The 16827-nt window shown below is 43.3% G+C and overlaps 1 protein-coding gene and 1 long non-coding RNA gene across 4 annotated transcripts in view; both read right to left on the bottom strand.

Moving 5' to 3' along the window:
• Nucleotides 1-16827, bottom strand: part of LOC132341485 (mitochondrial nicotinamide adenine dinucleotide transporter SLC25A51-like) — a 69617-nt gene that overhangs the window by 10698 nt on the left and 42092 nt on the right. Inside the window, exons 2-3 of one of the 3 annotated variants that reach the window (XM_059873069.1) lie at nt 7282-7435; nt 7033-7200 (exon numbers count right to left, since the gene is read on the bottom strand). The exons of 1 other annotated variant lie outside the window; for it this stretch is intronic. The gene's annotated coding sequence lies outside the window, so the exon portion shown is untranslated. Of the gene's footprint in view, nt 1-1384; nt 1486-7032; nt 7201-7281; nt 7436-16827 lie in introns of all 3 variants that reach the window. One more of the 3 variants, XM_059873071.1, reaches the window with a different exon arrangement.
• LOC132341491 (uncharacterized) lies at nt 11720-15256 on the bottom strand. Its single transcript, XR_009490244.1, has 2 exons — nt 15015-15256; nt 11720-12492 (listed from the first exon to the last, which is right to left on the bottom strand). It is a non-coding gene; the product is annotated as an uncharacterized LOC132341491 (long non-coding RNA).

Here is a 16827-nt window from a genome sequence, read left to right as displayed (position 1 = left end):
TCTTTTCCTGGAAGTACAGGACTACTTTATTTTTTTTTCTGTTTAAACTTTTCATGGGATTACAGCTATTTTAACATCTACTTATTTTAGTATGGAGGCTTTTCTTCAATATTAATTTGAACACTTTCATTTCCCCATAGTTTTATGTGTTATAGGAAAAAAGAGTCTTTTCTCTGTAGTTTATAAGAGGATTTCAGTTTAAAAAACAAGGTATTTTTTTATTCTTTTTATCTGGGATTTAACTTATTTTTTACTGATTTTGATATTTTTATGTTGTTCTTTTACATGTTTGTATCTTGTTTTTTTCTTTTACTTGAGGGAAGATTGAAGTACTGAAAGGGTTAATGTTACGCCTGGGCCCTTTAAATGGTTATTTGATCCTTGGTTGAGTTGGGTACTTTAGATGGTAGTTGGGGGAAGTGGCTTGGATTTAATTAGTTAGGCTAGAACTTTGTAGTAGTACACCGGGATTGAGGGGTAAGGGGGTAGTCTTTTTTTTTTCATATTTAATAGTTATAAGTAACTTCTACAGAGTAAAATCCTGGTACCAACCCAGGACTGCTCCTGGGGTCTAACAAGTACAGCTAGGTTTTGGATTAAGGAGTTGTAGAAAATCATTAGATGTTAATAAAGTTAGTTCTATCTAGCCCACAACACCCCCTCTCCCTACCTAAAAGTAAATAAAAGAAAGGAAAGGGAACCAGCAAGCAACCTGAAGAAAAGGAACCCAACCCCGCAACAAGACCGGTAAACCCAGCCAGAAACAGAACCCGCCCAACCATATTATTTCACTCCTAACAAAAGAAAAAACATTTCCCAAGTTTTTTTTATTTTTAACAGATATATTTCACAAAAACATATCTAAATCCTTAATAATCTAATAAATTATCAATTATATAAAAAACTTCTACATCACTTCCTTAAATTTTCCTCCTATTTTAAACCACAACACATGGGTAAGGCCATGTTGGAAAAGGTTTACTTCCAAAGGGACTGTGGAGGTGGGTGAGGCCATGCTGGGGCAGGTGCACATCAAAGTGACTGTGGTCTGTGGATAAGTCTAAGCCAGAGGAATTACTATAGCAGGAACCACCCAAACCAGTGGAGGAAAAGTCTTATAAGAAGCAGTTGCAGTGCAGCAGTGACACTATCTGAGCTACATTTGGTGCCCAGTAACTCCACACAACACACCACCTCTCTTGTCCTGAGTGACCACCAGAACAGGTGGACTAAATGAGCACAATGGACACTCTGTTGATGTTTTGTGGACATTTTAGGGACATTTTACAGGGGTGGGTCATAGACCACAAGTGGTAGAGTACATGAGCTGCTTCCCAATTAGAGTTTATTACAAGGGAATCGGTTCTTGGAAGATTTGGATTACCTGTTCTTCTAAAGTTCTTCTAAGCCTTCTGATGTTTACATTTTTGTAATGGAGTTCCTCACGCACTTTTCATGTAAATAATGATTGTTTTGCATTCCTTTCTGGAGGAGGAAAGAATTGAAGAATTGATGGACTGTTGGTTTGACCAGTGTGACTGGAGAGGTGGCAATTTCATCCTCCAATCCATGGTCACTTTTGGAATTCTATAAATATCGGTTGGGAAATAACTGGGCCCCTTTTTTACCTTGGACCTCTCAGAGTGCGAGTGTCATTCGTATCGTATTTCGATACCTGTGTTCCCAATATGCACAAGTTTCTGCAGTCATTACAATAGTCAATTTCTGTGCAGAAGTCCTACCCCACTCCCCCCCACCCCCCAGTTTCAGAACACACTACAGGGGGAGATAGACAATTCTATTTTTGACATGTAACAAGAAGATCATCTAGACCAGTGGTCTCCAAATTTTTTAATCATGCACCCCACTGTAAAAATATTTTGAACATGCACCTTGAATATATGTATTTATTTATAAATTATACACATGTACTATTGTATTATTATGTGTTATAAATATGCACAAAAATAGAAATTAAAAAGTATGAGATAAAGATGTCATAAATACTGTATTAAATAATTTTTATTTATTAACACTTCCAAAATATTCTCTTCCCATACCACAATGGATTGTCTTGCACAGTGACTTTAGAGACCACTGATCTAGACTGAAGTTGTGCTGTCCTTAGTAATCTAGCCAGAGACTGAACAAAAGTCCAGAATATTCCCTGATCCAAGGTCCATCCTTTCAGGTTCCTATCACTTCCATACCATCCTATGGTATATAATATCTAGTCCTTCTAAGAAGACTAAGAGTTCAGCAAAATTACCTGCCTAAATTACCATGAGTTTCGGAATGGCAAAATTCTAGCCACAAGGATATAAAAAAAATATTTTGTACCAAACATCCCTTTATCTTTCTGTGTTCATAACGCTGGTGACAGCTGTTATGCTATGTGGTAAAAAGCTTATCTACACACCACAAAAAAGAACAGAGAAAAAATTGCAAGTGGAGGAGCTTAAATAATATCCTACCCTGGCTCTTCCCGGGTCCATCACAGGAGACCTATCAGACTATCAAAGACCCAGCTCCACAAGCCCACAAGACTGCAGAGGCACAAAGGCAGGTGAGCAACCCAAATTAGGGACTCAGAAACAGGCACCCTGTCTGGGTCCCTCGCAGGACTGCACCAGGAGAGCCTCAGCTCCAATATCCAGATGCAATATCCATCAAGATGAGTACAGGTAACAGAGGCAGCAAACAGATGCAGCAGTTTGCACAGCAGTCTCTGGATTCTGCTTTGGGAGCTTCTGAGGACAGGGTCCAGGATCATTGGGGAAATCCTGGGAACCCTCTGAGAAACTTGAGGATGCCTGTTGCTATCAAATAAGGACAAGCTAAGGGAAGCTATGAGGATGTGGGCCCAAGGAAGCTCTAGCAGCTTATAAAGGCATAGTCAGCTACCCCTGACACAGTGCCTGGAGCCTTTGTTAGTTAGTTGCTGATAACAGGGTCAAACTCTCTTTTAGCTGGTGCTAAGGAAAGGCCTATAAAGGAGCCAGGCCTGGAGTACAGCCTCCCAGAGGCAACAGCTGTTGCAGACGGGTATCTTCATCACATTTCAAACCAGCCAATATGTTCTCAGGTATGGTGGTGACATGTCATAGGCCATATTCCTCAGCAGGTATTAGACCAGCTATCCCTGCCAGATAGAGCTTTAGATGGTGAATACAGTCTTGTAAGTATAGGCTTAGGGAGTGCCTGGGGCCTTTCCCCAAGGATGGAAGAGGTGGCCTTGATAGTATAGGGATAAAATGTTTCTAAAATCATGGTATTTTCAGGGGAGTTAGAAAGAAAGTTAGGTTTAGTAAGCCCTGGGAAAATGTTAAGGGTAGGCCCTGGGAAATGTTAGGCCTTGTGTTTGCCAGATCATGTGAAACTGCACCTGTAACCAGTATATGATGAATTATATAATTGTTAGATGAGATGATTGTATAGTAATTAGATATAATTATTGTTTAATCGTAAGAAGAATCAGGAGAAACTATGTTCAAGGGTTTGAGGGGGATCACAAGAAACCCATGCTTGGATGAAATCAATGTATACAATAGAACAATGTAAACTTAATAAATAATATGTAAGTTATATAACGATAAAATATAAAAACATGTTCATCTCGAACCCATGGCAAAGTCAAATTTGGGTCTGTATCCTTGACACCTAGAGCTCTTCAATAAATGCACCTGCATATAATCATTCCATGATTATGTGTTCCTGAATGCTAACAGCCTTCTTTAGTCATCGAGTGGAGGAGTTAGACAAGAAAGTCAGCAGGCTGTGCAGCATCACATATAGAATCAGGATCTTCTCAGAGACACAACAGTTTTAAGACCCCTGTACCCCAGCTGCAGTGGAAACACAGGCAAGAGTCTGTCCCTAGCAGTAATCTCAGGTGCAGCCTCAGGGAAAGGTGAAAAATTACTTCTGGCAACAAGGAGAAGGCTACCAGCTCCACCAGAAGGCTTGTAACTATGGAACAGATTCACTGCACTCAAAACGGAGGAGTTATGTGTGATTTCAAGCAAATTACCTGGCCAACAGACGCTAAACCATGCAACATCTACCAGGAGGTAGTGCTGAGTGGTGGTAGTGGATGACTCCCTGCTGCAAGGGATAGAGACACCAATCTGCTGACCTGATGGTCATATAGAGAGGTTTGCTGCTTGCTGGAGGTGTGAATCTGAGATGCAATGGAGGAACTGCTGAAGCTTGTCAGACCCTTCTGACTATTATCACCTTCACAGAATCATAGAAAGGCTTGAGTTGGAAGGGACTTTAATGATCATTGAGTTCCAAGTCCCCTGCCATGGGCAGAGAAGTCACCCACTAGATTAGGTTGCTCAGAGACCCATTCAGCCTGGCCTTGAACACTTCCAGGCACGGGGCATCTACAACCTCTCTGGACAACCTGTTCCAGTGCTTCACCACTCTCACAGTAATGAATTTCTTCCTAACTTCTAATCTTATTCTCTCCTTATTTATTTTAAAATTGTTCCCTCTTGTCCTATCACTATCTGCCCATGTAAAAAGTCACTCTCCCTCTTTTTTATAAACCCCCTTTAAGTACCAGAAGACTGCAATGAGGTCTTCCTGGAGCCTTCTCTTCTCAAGGCTGAACAGCCCCAACTCACTCAGCCTGTCTTCATAGGAGAGGTGCTTCAGCTCTCTGATCATCTTTGCAGCCCTCCTCTGGACTTGTTCTGTCTTGTGCTGAGGGCCCCAGAGCTGAATACAGTACTTCAGGTAGAGTCTCACAGGGGCAGAGTAGAGAAGAATTACCTCCCTCGACCTGCTGGCTACACCTCTTTTGATGCAGCCCAGGGTGCAGTTGGCCACCTGAGCTGCAAGCGCACATTACTGGCTCATGTACAGCTTTTCATCCACCAGCACCCCCAAGTCCTTCTCTGCAGGGATGCTCTCAATGAGTTTATTTCCCAGTCTGTACTCATGTCTGGGGTTGCTCCAACACAGGTGCAGCACCTTGCACTTGGACTTGTTGAACCTCAAGAGGTTCTCATGGGCCCACTTCTCAAGTTTATCCAGGTCTGTATGGATGGCATCCCTTCCTTCTGTTGTGTCACTTGCACTTCTCAGCTTCATGCCACCTGCAAACTTGATGAGAGTGCACTCAATCTCACTGTCTATGTCATTGATGAAGATATTGAAGAGCACCGGTCCCAAGACAGACCCCTGAGGGACACCACTCATCACCAGCCTCCACCTGGACATAGAACCATTGGCCACAACTCTCTGGCTGTGTCCATCCAGCCAATTACTTTTTTACCAAATAGTTCACTCTTCAAACTCATGTCTCTCCAATTTGAAGATAAGAATGTTGTGTGGGACTGTGTCAAAGGCTTTACAGAAATCTAGGTAGATGACATTGATCAGTCTTCCCTTATCAACCTTTGCAGTCACTCCATCATAGAAGGCCACCTGATTGGTCGGGCACAATTTGCCCTTGGTGAAGCTGTGCTGACTGTCTCACATCACTTCTTCGTCTTATATGTGCCTTGACATTGCTTCCATGAGGATCTGCTCCATGATCCTCCCAGGCACAGAGGTGAGACTCAACCATCTGCAGTTCCCTGGATCTTCTTTTCCCCCCTTTTTAAAAACAGGAGTAATGTTTCCCTTTTTCCAGTCACCAGGGACTTCACCTGACTGCCATGACTTTTCAAATATGGTGGAGATTGGCTTGGTTACTACATCAGCCAGTTCCCTCAGGACCCTGGGATGCATCTCATCATAGACTTGTGGCTTTTCAGTTTCATCAAGTGGAAGTTCTTGTACACTAATGCATGCAGTATAAGGAATAAACATGATGAGATAGAGATCTGTGTGCAGTTGTAGGGCTGTGATCTTGTTGGGATCATGGAGATGTGGTGTTATAGCTCCTGTATTTGGAATGTTGCAATGGAGGGAAACATACTCTTTAGGAAAGACAGGCTGGGAAAACAAGGAGAGTTGCCTTTTATGTAAGAGAGCACCTGGAATTCATGGAGTTCTGCCTGGGGATGGATAATGAGCCAACTGCAAACTTATGGGTAAGGATTAAAGAGAAGACAGGTAAAGATGGCATTATAGTGAGTGTCTGGTACAAGCCGCCTGACCAGGAAGAGCAAGCAGACGTGGCATTCTACAGACAGCTAGAAGTAGCCTCAGTTTTGCAGGTTCTGGTCTGCATGGGCAACTTGAGCCACCCTGATATCTGCTGGAGAGACAGCACATCAGGGCACAAGCAATCCAGGACGTTCCTGGAGAACATCAATAACAGCTTCTCAACCCAAGTGATAGAGGAGTCAATGAGGAGAGGTGTCCTTATGGACCTCATATTCACAGAAAAAGAGGGTCTCATTGGGGATATGAAGGTAAAAAGCAACCTTGGCTGCAGTGACCATGAAATAGTGGAGTTCAGGATCCTCAAGGGGATGGAGCAGGGCAAAAAACCAAGATCACAACCCTGGACTTCAGGAGAGCAGACTGGTCTCTTCAGAGATCTGCTTGGAAGAGTCCCATGGGATAAGGCCCTGGAGGGGAGAGGGGGCTGAGAAAGTTGGTTGATGATACTCAAGAATCACCACCTCCAAGATCTAGACTAGTCCATCCCAACAAACAGGAAGTCAGGTGAAAATGCCAGGAGGTCTGTGTGGGTGAACAAGGAGCTCCCGGACATACTCAAACACAAAAAGGAAGCCTACAGAGGATGGATGCAGGGATAGACAACCTGGGAGGAATAAAGACACCATCCAAGCATGCAGAGACATGTTAGGAAAGCTAAAGCCCAAATGGAATTGAATCTGGCCAGGAATGTTAAAGACAACAAGAAGGGCTTCTATAAGTACATAGGTGACAGAAGGAAGACTACAGAAAATGTGGGCTAGGGCTGAATGTGGATGGGGCCCTGGTGACCCAGAACATGGAAAAATCTGAGGTACTATCTTCTACACCCCAGTCTTTACTAGCAAGACCAACCTTCAGGGATCCTAGGTCCCACAGACAGGGAAAAAAGATGGAGCAAGGAAGACTTACCTGTAGTGGAAGACGATCAGATTAGGGAATACTTAAGCAATCTGGACATACATAAGTGCATGGGTCCTGTTGGAATACACCCATGAGTGCTGTGAGTTGGCTGATATCATTGATGTCAGTCTCAATAATCTTTGATTAATCATGGCAATTGGGAGAGGTGCCTGAAGACTGGAAGAAAGTAAATATCAGTCCTATCTTCAAAAAAGGCAAGATGGAGGACCCAGGGAACTACAGGCTGGTCAGCCTCACCTTGATACCTGGGAAGATGTGACAGGACCTTTTTTCCCTGATACAGCAAAACATTATCTTCCCATCACATACGGCTAAAATCAGACTGGAATGGTTTGTCATGTGACGAATTATCTCAGCTGAGGACCTCCTTTGCCAGCAATACACGTCCTGACTTGAATGGTGAGAAAGGAAAACCTAAAATTAGTGACTGCAGAACACAAGCATTTTTACAACTATAAAAGACCACTATGATTTTCATGAAATCAGAAATCTCTTAAACACTCTCTGAGTGTGTAGAGTTCTCCTTGATGAAGAAGATGTTCACATCTATGGAAACCCTGAGAGGCATTCCTTGGTTTAGGGAGACACAAGAAACTTCCCTCAAAAAGCTGTTAAGACCCTATTAGCTCATTATTCTGTTCCTATGTCCCTGAGCCACTCCCTCCTTATTCCCTGATTGGCCCTTATCTTTGTACTGCCCCAAGACCCGGTTCACTCCCGGGGTCCCTCGGCGGAGAGAAACCTGGGCCCTGCACAAGTGTGTGCTTGGGGACTCTGAACATCTCACCACGTGGCTGAATAAAACATCTGTGGATACCATGCAAAGGCCCTTTTTGCTTCCTTACCCTGGACTTTACTAGCAGCAATTCAAGCTGCAACACACATTGAGTTACTTCCCCAGGGGATTGAGAGAAATTAGGAGATTCTCTGCACACTGCTATCATTCATTGGTAAGTGACAGTGACTCCTAATCTATACTATTTCTTTGCTAGCTGTAACATAAGGTACCTTTATTATTATTGTGCACTGTATCGTTATCTGCAAGTAGTTCTTTTTGTTTTATTCCTGTGTAGTAAGTAAATCTGTTTGTCTTACATCTGTTTTCCTTGGTCTCCTCAATAAATAATTCATTTTGTAGTAGGCCTGATCAGCCATTATTAAGAACTTGTGAGTGAGAGTGGGTCTTGGGGTGCTGGCCACCTCAGTAAAGCTATTATCCTCTGCCAGAAACCTGGAAAGGCAGGGATTTGTCTAAGCTCTCCCCTCTCCATTCCTAACAGAAGATGATGGAGCAGCTAATCTTGGAAATGACTTCCAGGCACCTGAAGACCAAGAAAATCATCAGGAGTAGTAAGCATGGATTTGCCAAGGGGAAATCCTGCTTGACCAACTTAATACATTTCTACAATGAAACTACTAGCTTGGCATAGGGACAGCAGTGGGTATTGTCTACGTAGACTTCAGTAGGGCTTTTGACACCATCTCCCACAAGATTCTCATAGGGAAGCTGTTGAAGTATGGGCTGAATGAGCAGACAATGTAGTGAAATGAAATCTGGCTGAACAGCCATGCCTAGAGGGTGGTGATCAGTCACACAAAGATTAGTTGGAGACCAATAACCAGTGGTGTACCCCAGGGGTCAATACAGGGCCTGATCTTGTTCAACATCTTCATTAATGACCTGGATGACTGGGCAAAGTATACCCTCAGTTTACAGATAACCCAAAAGTGGGAGAAGTGGATAACACACCATTGTGCTGCCATCCAGAGGGACCTCAACAGGCTGGAAAAACAGGCTGACAGGAACCTCATGCAGTTCAGCAAGAAGTGTCACACCCAGCACCCGGGAAGGAACAACGCCAGGCACCAGTACAGGCTGAGGACTGAGCAGCTGGAATGCAGTTCTGCAGAGAAGACCCTGGGGGTCCTAGTAGACATCAAGTTGGACATGAGCCAACAATGTGCCCTTGCAGCAAAGAAGGCTAATTGTCTTCTGGGCTGCATGAAGAGAATTAATGTCAGCAGGTCAAGGGATGTGAACCCTCCCCTTTATTCAGCCCATTGAGGCCATACCTGGAGTACTCCATCAGGTTCTGGGCTTCCTTAGTACAAGATTGTACTGGTTTTGGCTGGAATAGTTAATTTTCTTCATAGTAGCTTTTATGGTTCTAAATTTTAGATTTGTGATGAAAACAGTGTTGATAATGCAGGGATAAGCAGTGCTTACAGAGAATCAAGGCCTTTTCTGCTTCTCATGCTGCCCCACCAGTGAGTAGGCTAGAGGTACACAAGAAACTGTGAGGGAACACAGATGGGAGAGATGACCCCAACTGACCAAAGGGACATTCCATACAACATGACATGATACTCAGCAATAAAACCTAGGGGAGAGGTTTGCTGGAGCAGCCATTTCTCAGAGACCAGCTAGACATCAGTTGCCTGGTGGTGAGCAATTGCTGGGTTTTTTTGTCAATTGCTTTTCCTTTTCTTTGGTTGTTTGGGTTTTTTTCTTATGAAACTGTCATATGAACCCACATGTTTCCACACTTCTACCCTTCTGATTCTCTTCCCCATCCCACTGACAGTTCATTTTGGTGCCCAACATGAGGCTTAAAGGGTTTGAGATAATGACAGATTTGATCAAAGTGCATTGAAGGGAACTTATAATAATTATATCTGTTTAACAGGTGCTGGTCATGATGCTGGCTTATGTGTTCTCAACAGTGCTTTATCTAATCCATGCAATGCTCCCTTTTTTACTGTACATTAAATTTGAGAGCTTGTTAAAGGCTGGTTTTAGCTTTTACAGTTTGCGGTGCTTGGTGGTGTTTTGCCTGGAAGCATTAAGATAAAAGCACTGGCCTTGAGCCTAATCTGGTATTTGGGCCCTGAATTGATGCCTTACCTGTACTTCAGGAACCATCTTATGGAGACAATTAACAAAAATTACACTTTTTCCCTTTTCTCCTCTGAGAGGCATTTGGTGTAGGAAACACAGAATGGCACCTTCCTCTTCTCCTATCGGGTAGATGTTTTCTCCCTTTTTACAATAACTCTTTGCTATCTTGAACATCCATAACCAAAATACTCCTATCAATACTTCTCAAGAATTTTTTTTTTCTTTTTCTAAAGCTAACCAAATATTTAGGACTATCACCCAGGGATATGCCCCAAGGCAGTATGGTTATGGGTGGCAAGGAGTGTGGGAGAATATGGGCAGGTACCTAGAACAGTTGTCACTGATGGTCTGGAACTTCACTCCTGAACAAGTATGAGATCCTGATAAAGTGATAGAATGTTTGAAAAGAGGATGCCCTGGCCCTGGCTATGCCAGAGACACAAATTCTCGCACTGTGCTGGGGCCTAGCCTATGCCTATTGAGCACTATTCAGCACTATTCAGAATCCTCAAGGACAAGAGAGGGTCTCTGGATGAAGACATACAAATGGACTTTGTGGCTAAACCAGATACTCAGCCATCAACTATATCTGTTGCTCAGATAATCAAGAAGAAACAATAGAAATGGAGGTCAACTCATTTAGTAAGGGAAGAAGAAGCTTTTACTAAGAGGGAGGGGGAGAAAGATTCAGAAGAGGCAGCCTGTTCTGCAGCAGAGCAGTCACAAGAAAAGGAGGAGGAAGAGACTGAAATCATAAATGAGTCAGTAACCACCCAATCCCTATTCTTGAGTGAACTGCGAGATCTGTAAAAAGATTTTAGCCATCAATCAGGCAAGCAAATTATCAGCTGGTTGCTCTGATGCTGAGATATTGAGGCCAATAGTCATGAATCAGAAGGAAGCCCAGCAGTTGGGATTCCTTGCTAAGGATAAGGCCATTGGCAAAGGAATTGGAAAAAAGGCAGGAGTCCTCAGCCTCTGGAGGTGCCTTCTGTCGAGTGTGAAGGACATGTATGCCTTCAAGGAAGAACTTGTAAATTACAGAGGCAAGCAGACCACCACCAAGGAAATTAGGCATGATGGAGGTGGTCTATAGTGAGAGGAATGACAGATTTGTCTTTAAAAACAAGGTGTGTGTCTGCTGGTAGATAAAACTAGCACTGAGAGATAAAAGAAACAATGGGAAGGATTCCACTGATTGATGGATGGAAAAAGATATATGCTTTTTTTGCTTTTACAAATAAACTTTAGGTTTGCTGATAAATGAAATTGGACATTGAAAGATGAAAGAAACAATGGGGAAAAACCTTAAATTCCATAAGAATTAAAAATTAAAAGGGAGGGTTATACATTAGAGGGAAATCTTCGGTATCAGGCGTATTGGGGAGTCTGTACCTCTCAAGTACCTCAGCCAATGGGGAAAGAAAGAAGGGAAATGTGGCTGGGAAATTAGGAGAAAAAGGAGGCTGCATCCTCCAAAAATTTGAGAGACCTCAGGGGAATGCCCCATGGCCTCTCCCTTTATTCGAATAAAGTAAAGGGACTCCTCTGTCTCCTTTTTGGACAAAAACCTCTGATGTTTGTGAATTAATTTTCCTGACAATAGCAACCAGGTCAATAACCAGACATACAATGACCCAGATTAAATCCAGTACAGGCAGTCCATATGGTGAAAGTTTATACAAAGTGCACCCTCATTCACCAGCACCCTAGCAATAATGACCTAGACAGATATGAAGATACCAACTGTTATAAATGATCAAATCGGCAGCCAAATTTATAAAAAATTTAACAAAGATTTATTAGATCGACAACAAAAATAGAATTTCGAAAAACCACCACAGCCAAGGCAGCGTCAACCCCAGAAGTCGGCGCTGGGTGAACCTGGATCCGACTGACAGAGTGTCAGCGTCTCCTTAGCGGTTCACCCCGACTGCTTCATGCCGCCAGCTTATATCCCGTTTATTCTGCCTGAGGCAGAAATGACAGAAGGTTCTTTTGTGTCCCTTCACATGTATAACTGGGACCATACAGATGCAAAAATATACAAAAGCCAGTCCAGATGTCCGGATGGCTGTCTGAACTTCTTCGGAATAGCCTTCTTTCACATGTAACAGAGTGGCGCCCAGTGCTTGAGTTGGTAGATGCAATCTCCCCAGGTGCAAGTCCTCGTGAGCAGCTCAGACATTCCTGGGAAGTCGGCACTCATGGCCCCATGGCCCAGGAAGGTTTCATTCTTACGTTAACAGACTTGATATTATCTTAACGATGTCCAGGAACTAATTGAATAGAAATAAGACTCTGCTCCCAGCCAGGGTGGCCAAAGACATAAGTTGGATCTTACAATATTTTATACACATATATAGCATGAATTATCTCTACTATATATTACACAACTGTCTGGACTGGCCAGCCAATTCCAGCAATTTGAAGAGAATCTCTCTTCCTCCCTACGGGCCTGCATCTTGGCTGTAGAGAGACTGTTCCAACAGTTCCAGCAACAAAGAGACTGTCTTTTTCGTCATTGTGAAAAACACACATTCACTCTCCTGTGAAAATTAAAAATGTTTAATAAAGGACAATAGGAGACAAGGACCATAGAGCAAAGGTTATTACAGCCTGGTGCATCTTGGTACTCAGCCAAGAGCACACTGGTCACCTTTGGGATACCCCTTAAATACCTTTTCCTTTACATCAGCCTGTTGCATATTCATAGACCCTTATGAATATCCATAAACTAGTTTACATTTTTCAGGAACTATTTTACATGGCCCCTCCTAGGGTCCACCTTTTTAGAGCATGTGTGTTTCTTGGCTGTGGTTTTGGTTCCTTCTCCTTATCACTTCCAGTTTGGGCCTTGGTCTATACTTTCTTCAGACAGCAGATGCTGATAGTTGGCATATCTGTAGCAGGTGTCCTCATCTTATGTTCATTGGATGTTATCCTATCCAAGCAAGCATTTTAACACAAGCATAGCTATTTCATTACTATGCCTAAGCTTAATTAACAAAAGAGATAAAAACTATATCTTTATAACAAAGTTACTTTAACATCACACATATAAAATCCATTTTAATATTTGTGAAAAGCCAATATTATAATATGTATCTATAACACTCATCCATACTGAACTGTCAGCCTTTTTCTGCTCAAGGGAAACAGTACCAGTGGCACACACCATGTGCCACCCTGTGGTTCTATTTGTGCAACCAGAGGAGGACATGAGGAAGTGGGATGGTGAATCTACCTGGACACTAGAAGATTGGGTATGGGAATTGCAGTAAAAAAACAACAGTCAAAAGGCATCCATCCAGGAAATTTACTGCTCCAATTTGTATGAAGCAGAGTAGAAGGGAAGATTTTACTTCAAAACCTAATAAAAGGATTTCTGGTTTGCAGTTACAAAAATCAAGTAATGAATACTCTGTCCAGGAATAAAAGGGTCCTGCCTCTAGCCAGGTGGAGGAAAGGGAAGACTGGGTCTACTGGACTGTGTGGGTTTGATGGCCTGACACATCACACCCACAGGAGTATAAGGCTCTGGTCGGCATTGGTGTACAGTATACCTTAATGACATCAGATTACAAAGGGACAGACCCAATCTGTATTTCTGAAGTGATAGGAAGATCTCAGCAGTTTGTGTAGGAGGCTGAGGTGATTCTAACAGGGTATTGGGGTTTAGGATTTGTCCTTTTGTTCCTTTCTCTCATGGAATTTTGTCCCATAGGTTGCTAGGAAACATTAACTATCAATACTTAAGAGAGACAAAGGAAGTTGCCCTGGAAAGGTGTGGCTGACTGCTCTCTTATCTGAGGTTTTTCTCTCAGAGGTGCACAGATACCACGAGATTTTGGCTGGGGAAAAAAGGGCTAGGCACAGCTCCTAGGCTCACTTGCACTCTCGGCATTCAGAGAGGAAGGAGGTTGCAGTTGCCGTGGGGAGAATTCACCACCATTTCAGGGTTTTGTTTTCTGCTGCTTTCTACCGTGAGTGGAGCTCTGCTTGTAAGAGCAGCCATTGCACTGGGACCTTATTAATACCCTACCTCACTAAAAAAGAGCTTTCACTGAAATAGAAATTTTTGGAGTTCACTTGAGTTAGCAATATGAATTAAGCATTTAAATTTTAGCTTGTAGAATTATGTGTTGAATTTAAACCTTTTACTTAAGAAACCTCTGCCATGGTACAAAGGGCATAGGAAAATGCAAAATTATGAAGCTTCTTGCATAAAGAACAATACCGGGAAAAGACCAAGGGATGCAAGAAACCTAGATAAAGGGGCTCCTCCGTCTCCAAGCTCATCAAGACTGACGGACGTACTCAGATAAGCACCAATGGACCAGAAGCGCAGGTGCAAAGGAGAAAAGTTCAAAAGTTCAATCATGAAGAAGACCACGATCTTCAGCCTCAGAGACCACCAAAGACCCCCGTGCAACTACCACAGCAAACAACACATGCCCAGAAGGGCGTGGATCTAATTACCATGCGAGGCAAGGACAGGCGGGGCCAGGGGTTGAATATGCATGGAAAGGTTGTGCAATGTTATGTATATGGAACACCTTTGTGAATAAAGATGGGGCTCAGACCACGGCTCGGGGCACAAGTTTTCATTAGAGCTATCTCGCTTGTGCCGGGCACTGACATACATACCCACTTCATAACTACATCAGGTTGTGGAGTCTATTTATTCTGCGTATCGCTTCATTACCATCTGCTTAGATGCCTCAGGGGAAAACCTCAGGATCCCGACCCTTTTCCCCTCCCAGGGAGATTTTCCCATGCCATGCTGGGGAGCCTGGCTGCCTCTGCCCCACCCCTGCCATTTTTTGCCACTGCTCCACGTTTTCTTTGCTACACTGTAATTCGTACCCCCTGCTTGCCCGGATGCCCCATGGTTCAGCTACAGCTGCCTAGTTTCTGATACATCTCATCTACCACTCTGGGACTTTGCTCATCCCTACCTTCCCACCTTGCTACTCCGAGGTCCCTCCTACAGTTCCTTTTGCTATCCAGAGGGGGCATCTGGATCGGCTGTCCCTGGGGGTCTGTAAAGGAAGCCCCATTCCCATACCTTCTGCTGAGCCCGTCCGCCATTGTCCACGTGGAGACGGCCGAAACTCGCACCACAGTGCCTCCTGCAGCCGTGGGGGAGTCATCGCACCTGCCCTGCCAGCTGTGACCGTAACTACACCAAAGGGGAAATTGCTTAAAGAATGGGAAGAGACTGTTTATTGGGTTTTCTGTTTTTGTTTGCTGTTGTTACCATTGCTGTTGTTTGTTTGGCTTGTTATACATACACAGACTGGTAAAGAACTGTTATTCCTTTACCCATATCTTTGCCTGAAAGCCCCTTGTAATAGATACATATTATAATATTGGCTTTTCACAAATATTAAAATGGATTTTATGTGTGATGTTAAAGTAACTTTGTTATAAAGATATAGTTTTTATTTCTGTTGTTAATTAAGCTTAGATATAGTAGTGAAATAGCTATGCTTGTGTTAAAATGCCTTCTTCGATGGGATAACATCCAATGAACATAGGATGAGGACACCTGCTACAGATATCCCAACTATCAGCACTCATCGTCTGAAGAGAGTATGGACCAAGGCACAAACTGGAAGTGATAAGGAGGAGCCAAAACCACAGCCAAAAAACACGCATGCTCTAAAAAGGCGGACCCAAGGAGGGGCCATGTAAAATAGTTCCTGGAAAATGCAAACTAGTTTATGGATATGCATAAGGGTCTATGTATATGCAACAGGCTGATGTAAGGGAAAAGGTATTTAAAGGGTATCCCCGAAGGTGACCAGTGTGCTCTTGGCTGAGTACCAAGATGTACCAGGCTGTAATAACCTTTGCTCTATGGTCCTTGTCTCCTATTGTCCTTTATTAAACTTTTTAAATTTTCACAGGAGAGTGAACGTGTTTTTCACACCCCCCCTAATTTCAAAGTTATAATAATTTGGAGGCGGGGGGGGGGGGGGGGGTCATATTCTCCATTCAAAAGGAGGTTCCTGCCTTCCTTTGCAGACACCTGTCTTTCAAACCAAGACACTGGGAATGTGTGGCATCCTATTGTGACTTGCCCAGTGGGCCCATGTATCCTTAGCATAGACTACCTCAGAAGAGGGTACTTCAAAGGACCAAAGGGGTACCAAGTGGGCTTTTGATAAAGCTGCCTTGAGTACAGAGAAGATTAAAGAGATGTCTAGCTTGCTTGGTCTCACAGATGATCCTTCTGTTGTAGAGCTGCTAAAGGTCGAAGAACAACAGATACCAATTGCTACCATGGCAGTATACCAGAAACAACATTGCACTAACCAAGACTCTCTGGTTCCCATCTATATGTTGTTTTAAAGACTGAAGGGCCAAGGAATGATCAGCAAGACTCACTCAACCTTTAATAGTCCCATATGGCCAGTGAAAAAATCTAATGGAGAATGGAGGCTAACAGTGGACTACTGTGACCTGAGCAAAGTCATGCCACCACTGAGTGCTGCTATACTGTACATGTTCGAGCTCCAGTGTGAATTAGAGTTGAAGAGAGCCAAGAGATATGCCACAATTGATATCACTAATGCATTTTTCTTGATCTAGATCTGGCAGCAGAGTGCAGGCCAGTTTTCCTTCATGCAGAGGAATATCCAATACACCTGGCACCAACTGCCCCAGTGGTGGAAACAGTGCTACCATGTGCCACGGACTGATCCAGACTGCACTAGAACAGGGTGAAGCCCCTGAACATCTGCAATGCATTGATGACCTCATTGTGTGTGGCAACAGTGAGGCGGAAGTGTTTGAGAAAGGGAAAAGAGTAATTCAGATTCTTTGGAAAGCTGGTTTGGCCATAAAACAAAGTAAGGTCTAAGGACCTGCACAGA

This window comes from Haemorhous mexicanus, chromosome W (assembly GCF_027477595.1).
Source record: "Haemorhous mexicanus isolate bHaeMex1 chromosome W, bHaeMex1.pri, whole genome shotgun sequence".
Taxonomy (NCBI): domain Eukaryota; kingdom Metazoa; phylum Chordata; class Aves; order Passeriformes; family Fringillidae; genus Haemorhous; species Haemorhous mexicanus.
The sequence above is the reverse complement of the archived record's forward strand: the minus strand, read 5'-3'. Positions and strand labels throughout refer to the sequence as shown.